This window comes from Lissotriton helveticus, chromosome 11 (assembly GCF_964261635.1).
Source record: "Lissotriton helveticus chromosome 11, aLisHel1.1, whole genome shotgun sequence".
Classification (NCBI taxonomy): domain Eukaryota; kingdom Metazoa; phylum Chordata; class Amphibia; order Caudata; family Salamandridae; genus Lissotriton; species Lissotriton helveticus.
The window spans coordinates 1002051106-1002070373 of record NC_136072.1 but is presented as its reverse complement, the minus strand read 5'-3'; the positions used below and the strand labels follow the sequence as shown (position 1 = coordinate 1002070373).

General features: G+C 45.5%; 1 protein-coding gene across 1 annotated transcript in view; it reads left to right on the top strand.

The window, feature by feature from the left end:
* Window positions 1-19268, top strand: part of MYO1H (myosin IH) — a 749175-nt gene that overhangs the window by 511842 nt on the left and 218065 nt on the right. The window lies entirely within an intron of this gene.

The window sequence follows — 19268 nt, the reverse complement described above, 5'->3', positions numbered from 1 at the left end:
TCTGGGTTAATTAAAAGTATTCGTTTTATCGTAACAGTAAGTGAACGGGTTATTTGCTGCAGAAATGTTCTATTTCCTCCCACACATGAACATAGGGAGTTTTCAATCTCGCCACAAATACCAACCTTGGGAGCAGATTTCAACGGCATGGCAAGAATAAGAGCTCTTTTGTCTCAGAGAGAGGTGGCCTTGAGTTCGGCCCGTGAAACTTTCGTGATTCACATAGCGAACACCCGTACAGAGGTGCAGACCCTTTTCAATACAGATTTGCCTTTCCATTTCAGCAAGATGGTTCGGACTATCTTTAACGCGTCCTCCACAAAGGCCCTGGCGCACTTTTTTAAAGTTGTTACCAGTGGTCTCGTGACTTCATTTGAGAAAATCTTTGGAGTCATCCCTGCTTTCTTTCATTCTATTTTCTCCACTCTGCTTCGTGGATTGCCATTTTTACTTGCATTACCAGCTTTTTTAAATTTTTAAATATGGATGTCCCTCCTGTCCCTCCTGTGCAAGCTCCCGCCCTGCAGCTGCTGACACTGTTCCGCAATCGCATGCTAGAATATTATGGCACAATGCCGTTGGCGATATTAAGCACGGCATATGGATTATCTTTTCGATTCTCCTACTTCACCTGTGTCCAGCCTGTGTCCAGCCTGTATTTCACTGCCTGACCTGTGATTTCGATTGGGCCATTGATTTGTGTCTCTGCGGACCGGTTTCTCCTGACGTCGACTTTAATCAGCTGATGACTCCTATCATTACTCACGAGTTGGTTTGTCCTGGCGAAAGGATTATGGCTGTGGCATTGATGCATGGACTAATTGGTCCCTGGAATTTACTGGCGGCAACACAGTCTTTCTTGGAACAGAGCTTTCTTGAAAACCCACCGAGCTGTCCTCTGATGGTGATAGAGGATCCGGTGCTGGGAGAGCACGTATGTTCTTTTCCGCTTTTAAATTGGATGGCTGAACTCTTTTCGGATGAAGACGGTGACTTCCTATTGGAGGCTGTTGCAGCTTATTTTGCATACACAGTTATGTCATAGACCTTTTTCATGTTTGATATGCTGAGTACTAGCATTTCATTGACAATTCATTGACTTATTTGTCAAGTTTTTATTATTTAGCTTGCCTATTGGCTTAAGACTCGATAAAGTACTTGGCTGTTTTATTTTTCTTTAGCATTAAATTTTCCTAGTTTTTAATGCTTTACCTTGCGGACCGTCCACATATAAACTTGCAATCTGCTCTCATGAGATGGCACTTCTATTATCTTATTCAGTTCGTTTTCGGATCATGGGGAGGTGTCATCTAGGTCCTGGATATCTTTACACCGTGTTAAGTTAGCATGGGCTCATTACCGGTTTAAACGCCATTTTTCCTTTTTTGCAACTTCTGCACACGACACTTAGTTGTTGCTTTAGCTTTCAACCTAGTAGTTCATCGTGGTTTACATGAGAATAATATGTTATTGCTCTACTATCTGCTTTGCTTGTTAAACTATATCTGTACAGCGAGTGCTGAAGTTTCAAGAACAACACGATACAGAATTGTTATGAGGTCTGATCTCCACGACTTCATACTCATAACATAAGTGCAACTTCTGCCAATTCTGGGCATGAGGCGGGTTTTATATTGCTTTGCCGAACACACATACACAACAGTTGATGCGGTTCACATGAAGAGACAGCTGGTGTATGCTGATGTGATTCCTTCAAATCTAAGACACTAAAGTATGGGCACGCCCTAAACCAACACAAAGAGACCTTCTTAGCAAATAATATAATATGTGTATTAGGGAGGGTGAGATATAAGCAGCCGCGGGCCGTGGAGAGAGTTACGATGGGGCAGGGAGGCGGGGAGGGGGAGGAGCAGGGTGGAGCCCTCTCCACCCTGGCCCTCCCCCCCCCCGCCTCCCTGCCCCACCGTAACTCCCTCCACGGCCCGCGGCTGCTTATAAGTGTTGCTAACTCTTATTCATTTACAGCATGTTAACATACTGTCACCATTCGCTTTTTATGTACTAGTAACTATGCTGGTAATTTTGCTACTGATAATATGTGTACTTGTATTATCTAAGATACTACGCCTGAGAAGACGGCATTAGTAAATAAACATTTCAAATACACATGTGTTCTTCTTAACTCCATGTTCTGGTTTCTAAGAAATATATAACGACCGACTGTTCATGAGTTCCACGTATCCTTAGGTACTATAAGTTCATATTCTGGATTGTCTAAACATTGAGAGTTTGTTATATCCAATGTGACACTGTACCTAGCTTGCTAAGGGGTTTTTGATTACTAAGATGAGTTTTGGGACACCCTAATTCGCCGAGGTTCCAATCCTCTGTCCACAGTTCTGTGTGAGAACAGAAACCCTGCGACAGGGGCACCCCCGACCCTTGCTGGAGCTTCATCACACTTGCGATACAACTCCAGCAATGCGCCACCTTTACGGCACAGATACATCACGCATCTGTGCTGTTTTTGCCCCATGATGCGCCGCATTGTAAATGCAGCACACCATAGGTGACGGAACAGCGGCACAGAATGACTAACACATCCCTGGTGATGCGCCAGTCATCATAAATCTATCCCTATGCTTCTTATCTTGTTAGAGATGAACCGCCATATGTATCATCAAAGTTTTTTGCATTTCCTAAATAGCGAACTTTAAGGAATAAATAGCGATTCTTTACCATTCCTAGTTTGCGATGAGCTATTTGCTAATTACAAATTACCCATTCATTTCCTTCATTTCCATAGGGCGGTTGGACTCACTTTTAGCTCGAACGGCTGAATGGATTTCCACGAAACTTGGCAAAATTGTACGGACTGGTAGCCCGATGTGCCTTTGCTATGTCTCAAGATATATGCTCCAGTGGTTTTTACGAAAATTAACTTTGAAAAATATATATTGGGCTACATTGGCCTATATATATGTTGGAGCCCAAATGTAGCCCAATGTAGCCCAATGAAGCCCAATGAAGCCCAATGTAGCCCAATGTAGCCCAAAGATGGCCGCCAGAGACAAAAAAAACAAATGTAGCCCAAATATCAGCCAGATGTAGCCCAACTATAGCCCAGTGACAGAATGACCAATCAGCTTCGCAAACCTCCGTTACGCGAAGCGGAGCGCTGTTACAGATATATATCTTTTTTTGAACGTTAATTTCTCAAAATCCACTGGAGCACATATATTGAGACCTAGCAAAGGCACATCGGGCTACCAGTCCCTAATATTTTACCAAGTTTCGTGCAAATCCATTCAGCCGTTCGATTATTATTATTATTTATTTTTTTTGCCCCGCGGGGCCCTTTTAAAACCTCCACATCAAACCTAGGGGGTCAGCGAGGATCTACTATTTCCCCTTATGGTCATTTGCCCCTTCGCTTTGGCCTCCTCTTGTCTCTCGATCCTACCGAGAGACAAGATGGCGGCCGCTACGGACTGTTTGGAATGTTGACAGACGCCGGAGAACCAATCAGCTTCGCTTCACAAAGCTCCGTTGCGCGAAAAGTACGCGTCCTGGAGCGCTGCCCGGTCCGCTGTTACAGATATATATCTTTTTTTAAACGTTAATTTCTCAAAATCCACTGTAGCACATATATTGAGACCTACAAAAGGCACATCGGGCTACCAGTCCCTACAATTTTGCCAAGTTTCGTGCAAATCCATTCAGCCGTTCGGGCTAAAAGTGAGGCCAACCGCCCTATGGAAAACTATGTTAAAAACACGTTTTGGGACCCCCCTTTTTTCTCGGCCCCCCCTTGACGAACCCCCCCCAAATTTTCAAGGGCTGCTCAGAAACAAAATGTGCCATTTTCCTGAAAATTTCAGCCAATTCCGTCCACAAACGCCAAAGTTATTAGACATAGAATTTTCAAAAAACCCATAGAGAAAAAATCCTAACTATATATACCTACTGGCGACCGCCAGTAGGTAATATACATATATATATATATATATATATATGTATGTATATATATATATATGACAGAATTCAAGACTTGTAAATAAACTGGGCACCACAATACTTGTAGTCCGTGCCCGCTTCTGTTTAGAAGATTGTTGCATTTGTGATTTTTTGCTGGAGAGAAATGTGACGATGCAGATACCCAGCCGGACGGGTCTGGGCTTGTTGGCGACGTCACCGCCCAATATGCAGCATATTAAAAATCATGCCGTCTTCACAGCGCGATAAGCAAGTCCATCCAATCGAGAGATGAGTAAAAATACATTTTTATTTCCAGCAGGCAGCCCAATGTAGCAGCATCACGCATTTCAACCATCACAGGGACTTAATCATATGCAAATCTGAGGATCAGTTGTACTTGATTTTAAATAGACTTAGACCATAGTCAGGGAGGAAAGACACTGTAAGCAAAGGGTAAACTCGAAAAAGAGAGCCATTCAGTTCGATTTTCTTGTTCTTATTCACAGTTTTGGACCAAGAAACACCTCTTTCAACTGGTACTCTTATTCTATTCATTGCTGTTGCATTTATTTAAAGAAATGTTCGAGTTCGCAAAGTCTCAGTCCCAGTAACTCTCATATAAGGACTACCATGTCCATAATGCATAGCTACTGTACTCCAAAAATGCGGCATATCGTCCTTCTAATTTACACTCATTACAGATTTCTGCCAGAGTATCAATCAATCAATCAATCAAAGCATTTATATAGTGCGCTACTCACCCGGAGGGTCTCAAGGCGCTAGGGGAGGGGGGTCCGCTACTGCTCGAACAGCCAGGTCTTGAGCTGCTTCCTGAAGGCAAGGAGGTCCTGGGTCAGGCGGAGGTGGGTGGGGAGGGAGTTCCAAGTCTTGGCGGCCAGGTAGGAGAAGGACCTTCCTCCTGTGGGGGACGGAGGCGAGGGCGTAGCCGGTCGATCAAAGTTGGCGTGTGGGAGCGTAGAAGTTGAGGCGGCTGTTGAGGTATCCTGGGCCTTGGTTGTGTAGGGCTTTGTGTGCATGGGTGAGGAGACGGAAGGTGATTCTCTTGTTGACCGGGAGCCAGTGCAGTTCTCTCAGTTGTCCAGGGATGTGGCTGCGTCGGGGGATGTCCAGGATGAGTCGTGCAGAGGCGTTCTGAATCCGCTGGAGTCTCTTCTGGAGTTTGGCGGTGGTTCCGGCGTAGAGGGAGTTACCGTAGTCCAGGCGACTGGTGACGAGGGCCTGGGTGACCGTCTTCCTGGTCTCGGTGGGGATCCACCGGAAGATCTTACGTAGCATGCGCAGGATGTTGAAGCACGACGCGGAGACGGCGTTGACTTGTCTGGTCATGGAGAGGGAGGAGTCCAGGATGAAGCCCAGGTTGCGTGCGTTGTCTGTTGGTTTGGGTGCGCTGCCCAGGGCGGGGGGCCACCAGGAGTCGTCCCAGGCGGAGGGTGAAGATCCCAGGATGAGGACTTCCGTCTTGTCCGAATTCAGTTTCAGGCAGCTGTTCATCATCCACTTGGCTACATCTGTCATCCCTTCGTGTAGGTTGGCTCTGGCGGTGGCGGGGTCGTTGGTGAGTGAGAGGATCAGCTGGGTGTCGTCGGCGTAGGAGATGATGTTGAGGTTGTGTTGGCGTGTGATGGCTGCGAGGGGGCTCATGTAGGCGTTGAAGAGGGTTGGGCTGAGCGAGGAGCCTTGAGGAACGCCGCAGATGACTTTGGTGGCTTCTGATCTGAACGGGGGGAGGCGGACTCTCTGTGTCCTTCCGTCGAGGAACGAGATGATCCATTCCAGTGCCTTCTCCTGGATTCCAACGTTGCTGAGGCGCCGCACTAGGGTACGGTGGCAGACAGTGTCGAAGGCCGCGGAGAGGTCTAGGAGGATGAGGGCCGCTGTTTCTCCGTTGTCGAGCAGGGCTCGGATGTCATCGGTGGCTGCGATCAGGGCGGTCTCGGTGCTGTGGTTGGCCCGGAAGCCAGACTGTGAGAGGTCGAGGGATCCGTTCGTCTCGAGGAAGGCTGCCAGCTGCTTGTTGACGGTCTTCTCGATGACTTTAGCAGGAAACGGGAGCAGCGAGATGGGGCGGTAGTTCTTGAGGTCGGTGGGGTCGGCTGATGGCTTCTTTAGTAGAGCGCTGAGTTCGGCGTGCTTCCAGCTCTCCGGGAAGGTAGCGGTGTCGAAGGAGGTGTTGATGATGTCCCGCAGGTGGGGTGCGATGACAGCGTCGGCCTTGTTGAAGACATGGTGAGGGCAGGGGTCGGTCAGAGATCCGGAGTGGATGGAGTTCATCGTGCGGATGGTGGCTTCGGTGCAGATCGGGGTCCAGGCGCGGAGGGTGGTGGGGGGGGCGGTGGTTCAGTCGTGGCGTGCGTCGGTTGAGTGCTGAAGCTGTTGTGTATGTCCGTGATCTTGTTGTGGAAGTAGGAGGCGAGGGAGTTGCAGAGGTCTTGCGAGGGGGTGATGTCTTTGATTCCGGCGTTGGGGTTGGAGAGCTATTTAACGATGTTGAAGAGTTCCTTGCTGTTGTGTGCGTTGTTGTCCAGTCGTTCCTTGAATGCAGTTTTCTTGGTGGCGTGGATCAGTTAGTGGTGTTTTCGGGTGACGAGCTTGAGGGCAGTCATGTTGTTCGGTGTTGGGTCTCTGCGCCAGGAGTAGATAAACTTAAAAACAAAATGTCCACCTTCTCTTGCCTCATATATGTAGCAATGTAGCAGCATAATGCGTTTCGACCATTGGGATGCCTGCAGGAAATACTTATTTTTACTCACCTCTCGATTGGATGGGGTTGCTTATCGCGCTGTGAAGACAGTGTGATTTTCATATGCTATATATATATATTTTTATAACTTATCGCACAGAGTTTGCTGTCTATGTATTAGAGTGTTCATGCAAACTCAGATATGTAGGCAGTACCAAATTACAAGCTTTTAATTCCATATTACAACATTTGAGAGCTATAGTGAACTCGGATCCCAGTTACCCGGTGGCTAGACACTTCAAACATGTACACAACAATGACCTAAAAGAACTGAGTTATTTTTGACATTGATAAAGTGCCCAGATCACTCAGAGGAGGTAACAGGGAGAAGAAGCTCAGACAGTTGGAGTCTCACTGTATACTAATACTTGATACAAAAATGCATAATGGTCTTAACACCGGGGAGGAATTGCACTACTTTTTATAAGTGTATTATTTACTAACTGTGAGCTGTATCTGTACTTTACCCATTTTTATCGCTCCATATTAATCCGAGGTTTTTAGCGAGTTTTTAGACGAGGTTTTACTATTGGTTTTATCTGGAGAAATCTGGTTTTAACCTCTGGTTTTACCAGTCTTTGACATGGCAGAGGCCGGAAGTTTTTATGGTCGATTTTAGAGAGGTGTTCCATAATGTTTTCACATGGTTTCTAATATCAGTCCTATTCATGTCTCTCTCTGGTTTTAATACTGTCAATTATGTTTCCTTATATGATTGTACTTATAAAGAATTTTGCACTGGCTAAATACGAGGGGTAACTGATGACAATATTAATGATGAGGACTATCCATGGTTTTCTCCTACTGTCTGCACTAAGTGAGATTCCATATGATATTGATATTGAAATTGCACTTTATGATATCTGGTAGTTCTTACATGTATGTAAAGCATCTCATGTCCTTCTCTGCAAGATTATTAACAGTTATGCTGTTTTAATAACTGGTGATTAATCAGGATTTAATTTTATTATTTTTGCACTAGCACTTTACTATTCACTTTATTTATTTGCATTCTTGCACAATATAATGCCCGACAAAACAATCAATACGAGTTGCACATTGTATAAAGTTAAATTGTTAGAAGTGTTTCTTCTAGCTCGATGCTTTAAGAAAAGGCGGGCAAAGTGTATTTGTTTTTTTTCACCATTTACATCTATATTTATTGCTGGTTGGCCCTGGGCACGTCATGTGATCAAGACAGTGTTTCACTGTCGAAACGCGTAATGCTGGGCACTTGCTGTCAAACAATACTGCTGAAATCCATTCAATAAACCTCACTGGAAAAAAATCAACACGCTGTGGTCCGTACCTGTTTCTTGGGGGATCCCGGGCAGAACAGGATTGTGAAAATATATATTTGTTCTCCTGTCTTTCTACTTGACAATGGATTTAAGAATAAATTAATATTACTGAGAAACGTCTGCGTGAGTGCGCCCTCATTTTGTTTCTACTGGGCACAGCGGAAACGGTGATAATATATAAATATATATATATATATATATATAAATATGAACAGCAACGTCTCCGGTCTTGAAAGAGGCCGTCTCGCAGGGCGGTCCGTGGTCAGGGCACCGGCAGCCCTGTACAATATTGCCCACAGTACTCCCTCGGTCAGGAAGAATTCTCACGGACACCTCGAATGGGTTTGCAGGTAATTTATTCACACAACAGACTGCACAGCAACGCGTTTCGACTTTCGTCTTGGTCACGAAAGACCAGCGTGACCAAGACGAAAGTCGAAACGCGTTGCTGTGCAGTCTGTTGTGTGAATAAATTACCTGCAAACCCATTCGAGGTGTCCGTGAGAATTCTACCTGACCGAGGGAGTACTGTGGGCAATATATATATATATATATATATATATATATATATATATATATATATATATATATATATATATATATATTCCAACACTCAGTAACTCCTGAAGATCCTCAACCGGAGAGGCGTAGAGCATGCTGCTAGAGGAGCACGCCAGTAAAATGCAATAGCAAATGTCCACAAATAAAAACGCTCTCTCAAGACCAGTTGAAATGTGCTAAAGTTTCTTTATTTGAGCAGCATCTCCTGACATGTTTCGTCTTACTGCAGCCTTTATATATTAATTGCACAGTGGTGGTCATCATAGTGAAGTTATAGTGGGATCAGAGTTTCCATAAGAAGAATGTTTTTTTCTTTTGCAAATAACTTTGGTGCCATGTGACGAATCTTCATGAAACGTTGCCACAAAAAGGTCATCTACCTCAGCTCCTTCCTGGAAAGTTTTCGGGTGATCCATTAAGCAGGGGCCAAGAATAAGGAGTTGTTTCAAACGTCATTTTTCCATGTTAATTCCCATGCTTAATTTTGATAAGCGATACAGAAACAATGAATGAAATTAGTGTTCCTTGCAACTTGGCAGAAAGTTAGAACTTTACTCAGAAAGAGTGCTTATCCATATTTGATGAAAATTCATTCATCCATTTTTGAGACATTTTTTTTTAAAGAGGTGCTCAGGGTGGTCTTCAAGGGGTCAAAGTTATAGTGAAATCTGGCCAATTTGTTAAATGGAGTCCCAATTTACCGTAAGTGTAAAAAACACAGAGGCCTGTGATTGGCCAAGTGGACTTTTTCTTTGTCATCCTTTGCAGTTCTGCAGGACCAATACCAGTACCAGTCTTGTAATAACAAGCCACAACTTCAAGAAAAATGTTGCAGCTGCCATTACAAGACACAACAACTCTGTCCCTTTGTCCTTAAGTATTTAAAAAAAGAGATATAAGGGGGCATGGTAGGAATACCCTGATCCTGTGGCACTTGAGGGGGCTCAGATGGACCCCGTATCCCATCCCCCTACAGGGCAAACAAAACAATTCATGTCTCGGTGCCACAGTATTCCCATGAGAGCCATCGTGGCCCTCCAGTGATGTACCACGGGACTCACACAAGCTGCACCCCCATGGTATTACAGGGCCAAGCAAGCTTCTGTAAGTGAAGCTTGTACATTCCTGTGGTACCTTGTAGGTGACGCTTGTGCTGCCGTACCACATGAGTGTCTAAGTACTGTGAAAAAAAAGAAATATGCGGGGTGGGGGCCTGTTGAGGTTTCTTTGCGGGTTGTTAAGCCATCCCTACACCATGCACAGTTGAAGGCCATACGTGACAGTGGATTGGGAACCCACAGGGTATTGTGCACAGGGACTGGCTGCGGCAAAACCCATGCTGTGCAATTTTCAAGGCCCTGCATGGAAGGGGGTTGGACATTAGTGGGTAGTTGGGCACAGGGTCTGGCTATAGGCCATGCCCTTCTGCCAGTCTCTCACTGCACCCAGTCAAAGGCCACTGTGCATAGTGGGAGTTGGCCTCTGTGGCAATACTATGCACTCCTAAAGGCTCTGCATGGAATGGGGTGGGCACCCCTGGGAGGTTGTTTACAGGAATTGCCTGTAGACCAGGTCTTCCATCAAACCCCCACTGTGAATGGCCAAAGACATGTTGGGAGTTGACCTCTGCAGCCAGGCCCTGCAGCCAACCCCATGCCATGCAAGACCAAAAATAATGCACGGCGAGCACTTGGGGGTCCACTGCATGTTTGGTGCAAAAAGCTATCTATACACAGCACTGGAGAGTCTCCAGAGGGGTGTTGTTGGCAGGGCCTGGCCAGAGGCTTGGCACCCGCAGCCTGTCTCCAGCTACACATAGGCTGGTCAGGCCCTGCAGGCACCCCCTACTGTGCACGGCCAAAATCCATGTGCCACTGGGGGTTGAGCCCTGCTGAGGGTTTGCCACAGACCAGTCCCTGTCACCAACTTCCTGCTTAGCAAGGCCAAGTCCATGTGCGTGGGAGGCAGGGCTACAGCTGTGCAGCCAGGCCCCTCTGTGAGGCTAACCCACTACTGCACATGGTAAAGGTCATGCAAAGTGAGTAAAGCCAAGTCCTTTAGCCAATCCTATGTTTCGCATTGCCAGAAGAGGTTGGACCAGGCCCTGAGGCAAACCCTATGCTGCATAAGGGCTAAAGTATACAAAAAACAAATAGCTCTAGCAGGATACATTTAAAGATACAATTTGCAAGGAGAACACTCTGCTTTACAGTGAGGGAATCTCTTCCTCCTTGATGCCAGACCTGTAAGCTGACTGCGTTTTGTTCCCACGAGATGGCTGGCATAGATTTGAGGACAGTGGACGCGACCCAAGCAGTTTTGCTAAGCTGAGCAAGGGGCCATGGTCCCCAGAACCTATAGAATCACCTGCAATGGTCAGACTTCAGGCGCCTGAGAGCACTTCCTGTCGAATAGGTCTGGTTGTTTCATACCTCCATTGTGTTTGTACACACCCTTGCCCAGTCCTGAAGAGGCCTAGAACAAACAAGTCAACCTGAAGACCACAACTTAAGGAGCCTACCAGACAGACCTCTAAAAAAGCTATAATTCTATTTAGTAACATTGCTCTAAATATTCAGAGGAATTTGATAAACAACTCTTTGAGCTGGTCTTTTTTGCCTTGGGTGGTCTACCTGCTAACTGTACCAAACCTCTAAATATAATACATTTAGTAAGCATTGTGCACTATTTTTAATACTATGATTTTGCTGTAAAGTTGTCTTTATTTGCACAAAAACCTTTATCTTTTCTTTACCATTTGACTTTTTCTGTTTAGGCTTAGGTAAAATGAAAAAACTTTGCTTCATGAACGTGTGTTGTCTCATTCTGCAGAATACAACATCCTGGCCAATATATCAAATATTATTTTGTTTGAAAGTATTTAAGTAAAAATCTAAAAAAAACTTTAGCAATAACAAATTAATAAGCTCTTTTTGGTCAAATTGTATCTTTAAATGTATCCTGCTAGAGCTATTTATTTTCTTGTATACTGTTGATGTGCAGCCTAGGCTCTAGAGGGTGATATGGGCTCAGTCCTCATTTATTTCAGTGTATACCCCTAAAGGCCATGTGTTGCAATGGTTGGGGCCTGCAGCCAACCCAATGCCATGCTTGTCCAAAGGCCATGTGCAGCAGGAGGTTGGGCACCCATGGGGAGTGCGGCGCAGCCAACCCCAAGCCATACATGGCTGAAGTCTATGCCTTGCGGGGGTTGGGCACCTGCAAGGGGTTGACGGCAGGGTGTGGCCACAGGCCATGTTGCGAACTCCAAATCATGCATGGCCGAGGCCCATGTGCAGTGGTGGGTTGGCCATCCGTGGGGGTTTAGGTGCAGAACCAGGCCCTGCAGCCCATCTCCGATTCGTATTGCCAAAGTGGTAGGGAGTTGGTCTCCCGCAGGGGGTTGATTGCAGAGTCTATCCACGTGCTAGCCATGCACATCTGGGGGTTGGGGACCTTTGGGGGTGAGGGGCATCGCCTGGCCACACGCTGGCCATGCACAGTGGGATGTTGAGGGCGGGTGGGGACTTCACCACTGGATTTGGCTGCTGGTCAAGCCGTGCGGCCAACCCCATACTGCTCATGGGCAAAGTCTAAGTGTGGCAGGGGTTAGGGGCCTGCAGGGCAGTAGGCAAAGGGCACGGCTTCAAGCCAGAATCTACAGCCAACCCCATACTGCTCATGGGCAAAGGCTATGTGTGGCAGGGGTTAGAGGCCTGCAGGGGGTAGGTGCAGTGCCAGTGCTCAAGCCAGGCCTTGTGGTCCGCTCCAAGCCACTCATGGCCAAAGGCCAACTGCGCTAGGTTGTTAGCTGCCAACAGGAGGTTAGGTTATAGTGCTTAGCCGGAGGACAGGTCTCAAGGCCAACTGCCCACTTGGCATGGCCAACATTTGGGTGCAGTAGGAGTGGCCTCCCACAGTGGGCTGACTGCAGGGCCTGGCTGTATGCTCTCCATCAGTGGCAGCGTTTCTGGGCTTGAAGGGAGTTTGGGGCACGGCCAGCCCCGCTGCATATGGTGAAAGACTGTGCGTCAAACCCCACACCGCACCAGGCCAAAGGCAATGGGGGTTGGGTATCTGTGGGGAGTTGGGTACAGGACTTGGCCTGTGTCAAGGCTCTGGGTCAACCCCATGCTGCACATGGCCGAAGTCCATTTGTGGTAAGGGATTGGGTACCCGCAGGGATTGTGCACAGGGCCAGCCTAGGTATTATGACGAAATCAAAACTGTACATAGCCAAATTCGATTCATGGCAGCTGGTTAGCCACCTGCGCCAGATTAGACGCAAGGCATGGTCCTGTGGCCAACCCCTTGCTATCAGGGGTTTGGCCTCCTGCAGGTAGTTGATGGCAGGCCTAGCTGCATGTTGGCCATCTGTAGTGGGTGTTGGGGGTCTGCAAACGGTTTGGTGCAGGACGTGGATGCAAACTAGTTTCTGCTGCCAACCCCACAGCATCTACTGCCCAAGGGTATGTGTGGCCAGAGGCTTTGGTGCCCACGGGGCACCTGGCTTGTGAAAGAACCATTTGAGCTCATACATAATATGGACATTAAGTTTGTTTCATGGCAGCTTTACTTTTGGAGCCCTTATCCAACAAAAGAGTCAAATGAGAGTCATGACTTCACTTTCCTAGCTCCTTTCCTGTGTTTCTACAGAGACCATGTACTTTGGCACTCCAACCCAAAGTGTATTCCCGAGGCGCCTAGAGCATGTAAATTAACCCGTTTCTCAAAGAATTTTTCCAAAATCCTCCCACATATGCCGAAATAGTGCTTAGAAATTTGAAGATGCCAAAAGTTCAACACTGACTTCACCAAGTGATTTCAGAGGTCTAACTAGCTTTTAGTTGTCTTTGGTGACTTGCAAAAGAAACATCCACTCTCAAAACAAGACAGAGGGTGATGGATTGACGTAGATGGATTGCAGCAGAGTTTACTTTTGCCACACCAAGGATGGTTATCCCTTATCCTTTCAAGAGTCTGCACATTCTACTAAAGTGGTAGGAGCTGCAGCAGCTTTCTATGCCGATGTTCATTTGTCTGATATACACACAGCAGCAATGTGGAAGAGCTGCTACACATATACAAGACAGATTCTTCTAGAGACTCATCGGTTTTCTAAGCAGCCATTTGTCATTTCTTTCATTGAAATAAGCCTCTTTCATGTGAGCTACTTTATGTTTTCAATTTATGAATTTGTTCTTACTGAAAATGGATACTGGATACTATTCAGATTCACACATGTGAATCTATGAACAATCAAATGCTTGAGAAGAATAAGTTATTAAACTATAACTACAGTGCTCCTGCATTGTTATCTTTCGTAGATTAACAAGTGGCCCTCTCTGATCAGATGCTCTGGTTGCTTATATTCTTTCAAAGTTGTACTAAGAAATCTGCTCCATTGTGATTGAAGTATTTGAATTTATCATAGACACCAACACTGGAGAACTGCACTTAGCTAAGTAAGTTGTTTCATCTGTTGCTAGAAAGGACAAATTATGTGGCATTGTGAGGGACATTCTCTGGCTGTATTATTTTGATCCATTTGAGCTAGAAACCAAACTTTTGAGGCAAGGCAGAGAGGCCAATATTATGCACTATCTGCTTTTTTGCCCTCATACACAGCAGCAACAAATAATGTAGGATTGTAATAGAATATATGTAAACATTCTAGAACTCTTTAGAACATGCATATAAACACAGAAGCCGCAGCCATCTTCCTACTTTTTTTGCTTCTCATGTACACATAAGTACATCTTTCAATTACTTAAGAAGTTGTATGAGACTATAGGTGTTGGGGTTTGAAAAATAAGGAGTGTATGGTTTTAAAGTGGATGTTGAAGTTGTGGGATGAACCTTAAGATTAGCATTCTCTGGATGCGTGATGGGCATTTAGGAGATGGGTAGTGAGATACTGTTTAGGGACACTCAAAACATGAAGGTCGGAAAGGAGGAGAAATGGGACAGAGTGTGTTTCTTTAGTACGCAGGATTAGTTTGGGTATTTATAGGCTATGTGGCAGCTAATGTGAAGAGAATTAATGGTTTGTTGAAATAAAAACAATCCATTGCATGTTTTTGGCAGCGTACGAACTTTAAACATGTGTGTGTTCCAGAATTGTATTTTTTAACATACATTTGATGAGGAGGACAGTTGCGGTATTTTTGGTGGTGACGTTGGAAGATTGAAATGCTTATCAATAGTTGGCAGCGCTAGAAGGTCTCAGGTGGGGGAGTCGCGAGCTGTGGCTTGTGACATGCAAGGTACTTGAGGCAATTCTTGAACACGCACTGTAGGAACTTCTGCAGCTCGCAAGTATGAAACGCGAAGATTGTTAAGTCAGGCCCGCCGCACGCATGTGTGTGCAGCAGCCATTTTGACAGATTGGGAAAACATGTTTGTTACAACATTGAGTCAAAGGTGGCCATATTTTGGGAAGTAATGATCCTAAATCTGAGGAGAAAAGCTTATGAACAGCTGTGAGGAGTGAGAATTGAGAAGAGATTAGCGGTGAAGAATATTGATTTTTGGTGATCTTGTTTTATGAGAAGAATTTAAGTATGGAACAGCTTGAGGGAAAAGTTTTGGATGGAAAGGTCAGGGAGTTCATGGAGAGGATGAATTAGAAGAGAAGATGGATAAGAAGGTTGACAGTTGCGTAGTGAGAAATATGGGAGAAGGTGTTCAGAGGAAAATAGAGGATGAGAGATACTGGTCGACATAGGAGGTTGAGCCAGGAGCCACTGGTTCAAATGTTGAAGGAGTAAGAGGGCGCATAAAAGCAAGCATGTGGGGATGTTAAAGGAAAACAGAGGGTCTGGTTGTAAGGCACCAGATGCAGGAATAGCTATAAAGGCAAAAGGGGATGTTATAAAGGCATGGGGAAAAAATCACTATGTTGTGGCTTATGACGAATCGGCCACAAGTGGGGATGTGGAATTGAGTTGCTTATCAGAATTTGATGAGACAGAGTAAGAAAGTGAGAAGTGTAAGAAAAAGAAGGTGAGGAATAGGAAGATTAAGTTGGAGTTGGGGGATTTTGTAGATCCATTGAGAGAGGCAAAGTTCTCTCCTCTTTTGATTCAACACCCACTACCACCACAGTGGACACCAGCTGAGCACGTGGCACAGTATATATCATATTGGATTTGCAGGGAGATTCCAAAGGAGGTTCAGACTCTGCTTCCTTCTGAGTGTCTGGGACCTACCTTGCAATCCAAAGTGGTGTACACTCCAGAGGTGGACCCCAAAATGTTGAATTTTATCAACGAAGTAGTATGAGACCCAAGAAGGGGGGTTGCATAAAATTTTGATAGGGTGTCAGGATAGGCTATTGGACATCCTAGGACCCCTTACAAAAGTATTTGATATGTGTAGGTAGGCACACACAAATAACACTAAGGTGGATGTGGTAGAGTTAGCCAGTGGGTGCAGAGGGCTAACTGTCTTTTGGGCAATACAATGCTGTGTTATGTATGGAAAGATGAAAGAGTACTTTAATTAAGGTAAGCCCCAAGTTGGTGGAATTGGTGAGTAAAGAATTTGAAATTGAGAGTAATGGTATGTTGTTTGGTGGGGAATCCATCAAGGATGTGTCCACATATGTGGGCACATTCAATTTGTTTCAATAAAGTCCAGGAGATCAAGGGGAATACGTCTTCTAGTCTATCTAGACGATGTTTTGATAATGGCAGAGGAGAGAGAGATGCCATTTGACAAGACAGAGTTTGCGGTGCAGATTGTGGAAGATTTCGGATTTGTTGTAAACAGGGAGAGGCCTGTCTTAACACCGGCACAGGAGATACATTTTTTAGGTTTTGAGATACAGACCTTGGAGGGAGTGTTGAAGTTACCTATGGATTAAGAGAAGAAAATTTGCAAGGAATTGAAGAGAGTGAAGGAAGCAGAATAGATTTCTTTGCATCAGACAGCAAGGTTATTAGATGTCCTGTCAGAGTCTATTCAGGAGATCTTTCCTGCACCCCTGCAATATAGGGCACTTCAAAGGATGAAACAATATCATTTACGCATGGGAGAATGAAGTATTCACAGAATCAGGACACAATACAGGAGGTTAACTGGTGGTTAATGAATATGGAAGCATGGAATGTAAGGGCTATGTTTGGGGAAGTCCTAGAGGTAGTAATCGAGTCAGATGCATGTCTGTATTGTTGGGGGCCAAGTGTGGGTCAGTGACAACAAGAGGACATTAGTCACTGAGAGAGAAAGGCATATCAATTGTCTGGAGTTGCTGGCATGGTCATTCGCAGTGAGACATTTTGTGAAGGATCAAGTAAAGTGTTGTGTTCTGTTGAAAATGGACAATGTGTCAGCAGTTTGATATGTCAACAAGATGGGGGCGGTTGAGGGCGTTAGCAGGAATGGCAAAGTAATTTTGGAGTTTCTGTTTGAACAGGAAGATTGTGGTACAGGCAGGGCATATTCCAGGGAAGTTCAATGTAGAGGCCAATTGGAATTCAAGGAATTTAAGGGACACAAACAATTGGAGGTTGAACAGGGAGGTGTTTTTGAGTCTGGACAGGAGATGGGGTCCTTTGGAGGTAGATCTTTTTGCAGACAGGTTGAATGCGCAGGTGAAGAGTTTCTACAGTTGGAGACCGGATCCGGAGGCAAAAGCGGTGGATGCTTTTCTTCAGAATTGGGGGAAAGAAAGATTGTATGCATTTCCTCATTTCTCATTGATTCAGAGAGTACTAATGAAGGTCAGGCGTGAGAGAGCAGAGTTGGTGTTGATCACTCTGTTTTGGCAGTCACAGGTGTGGGTTCTGGATGTGATGAGTCTGTTGATAGACGATCCGGTGTTGTTACCATGTTTACAGCAGTTACTGGTCAATCCCAGGGGGAATACCACAAGTTGGTAGAAGGTGGTCAGTTGATGTTAATGGCTTGGTTGATCTCAGGAGAGTGTGGCAAGTAGCTGGGTTATCAGAGGAGGCTTTAGAACTTATTAAGGAATCCTGGGCTCCAGGGACAACAAAGGCATAGAGGGTGGTATGGAGAAGATGGAGTAGGTGGTATGCTGCACGGGCTTTGGATCCCGTTTCAGCACCTGTAATGGAAGTAGTAAATCATTTGAAAGAAGTGATTAAGAAAGGCTTGGCTTACAGTTCTGTAAATTTGAGCAGCTAGGTAGTTTTGGCAGTTCATGAGTTGGTGAATGGGATTCTGGTAAGACAACATGTCTTAGTACAAGCATTTGCAATGCAATCAGTCTCGCATTTTTTAATGCTAGAACTATTGACATTGTAAATGACGATGTTTGTTACTTATGTTTTTTGATCTGTTGAATTTGGCAACACATATCATGTACTGGCAGGGCTGAATATCTGCATTATAGCCAATCAAGAGAACATTTGAGTAAGTTACTTAAGCATTGATAAGGCAAACTGGTTAAGCGAGAACAACACATAAACCATCACATTACATCTCCGATGACGGGCATGGGGGTCACATATCGCATCGTACACACACACTGCATCACGTGCAACCAAAATAAACACAGGCAGAAAGGGCTGGATAGGACCGCCTATAGTCAACTCTCTCAAATGCAACTAAAATGATCCTCATCCTTGCAAGAGTAGGGCATGTACAACCTAGAATTGCCTCGTTCTCATTCACATTTTCTTTATTTTGTTGCTCTGCTTGTAGTTATTGTACACATGAATTTTACAGTACCAAAAGCACCATTAGCAAAACTTTAGAATAACAATATTGAAGCTGTAGGCTAAATGAGTGCTAAAGTGTGGGTTAAATGTGACAACTATTGTCTAACTATTTATTCATATCTGAAATGTGGAAATAAAGCTAAAGTTGCAGCTATGCCCGTCCGATTATTACCCAGCAGGTGGCACTAAAGGCTTGTTTGCGAACTTTGTGGAAACCACTGGATTTCTGGAGCCAAATCAAGCTGGGTTCCGTCCAGGCCATTCGACCGAGACGGTAACCCTGGCAGTCCAGAATACACTTCGGTGTAACGCAGACAGGGATGTCCACCAGGCACTGGTGCTTCTTGACCTGTCTGCTGCATTCGACACGGTCGACCACACTATTTTGGTCGGCCGTGTCGAGCAGGCAGGCCTCAGAGGTGCTGCCCTGAGCTGGGTGGAATCATTTCTGTCCGACCGGACTCAAGCAGTGAGATTGGGCACCTTCACAGCCCCTAGAATTAAGAACGATTGCGGGGTCCCTCAAGGCTCATCCCTGTCCCCCCTTTTATTTAATTTATACTTGCGCCCCCTTTTGTACTCCTTGAGGAAATTCAAAGTGTGGATCTTTAACTACGCGGATGATCTGCAATTGGTTTTCCCCCTGGGGTCGCCGGATGCTGTCACTGAGTTTAGGGAGGTCATGGCTCATATCCAGAGATGGATGGGCCTTAACCACCTAAAACTTAACCCAGGCAAGACTGAATTGATCTTGCCTGGGAAGAGCGAACTCAGCTGGGGACCTCAATTTTGGCCTCCGGAGATGGGAAACCCCCCCTCCAAATCCCGCACAGTTAAGAGCCTTGGAGTCACCTTTAGTGAAGACCTCTCCCTGAAAAGTCAGGTAGGGTCAGTGGTTTCCGCTTGCTTCTTTCAGCTGTGCAAGATTAGAAAGATTGCCCATTTCCTAACCCATTCTGCCCTGATACAGGTGACCATCGCCCTTGTGCTGTCTAGGCTGGACTACTCGAATAGTTT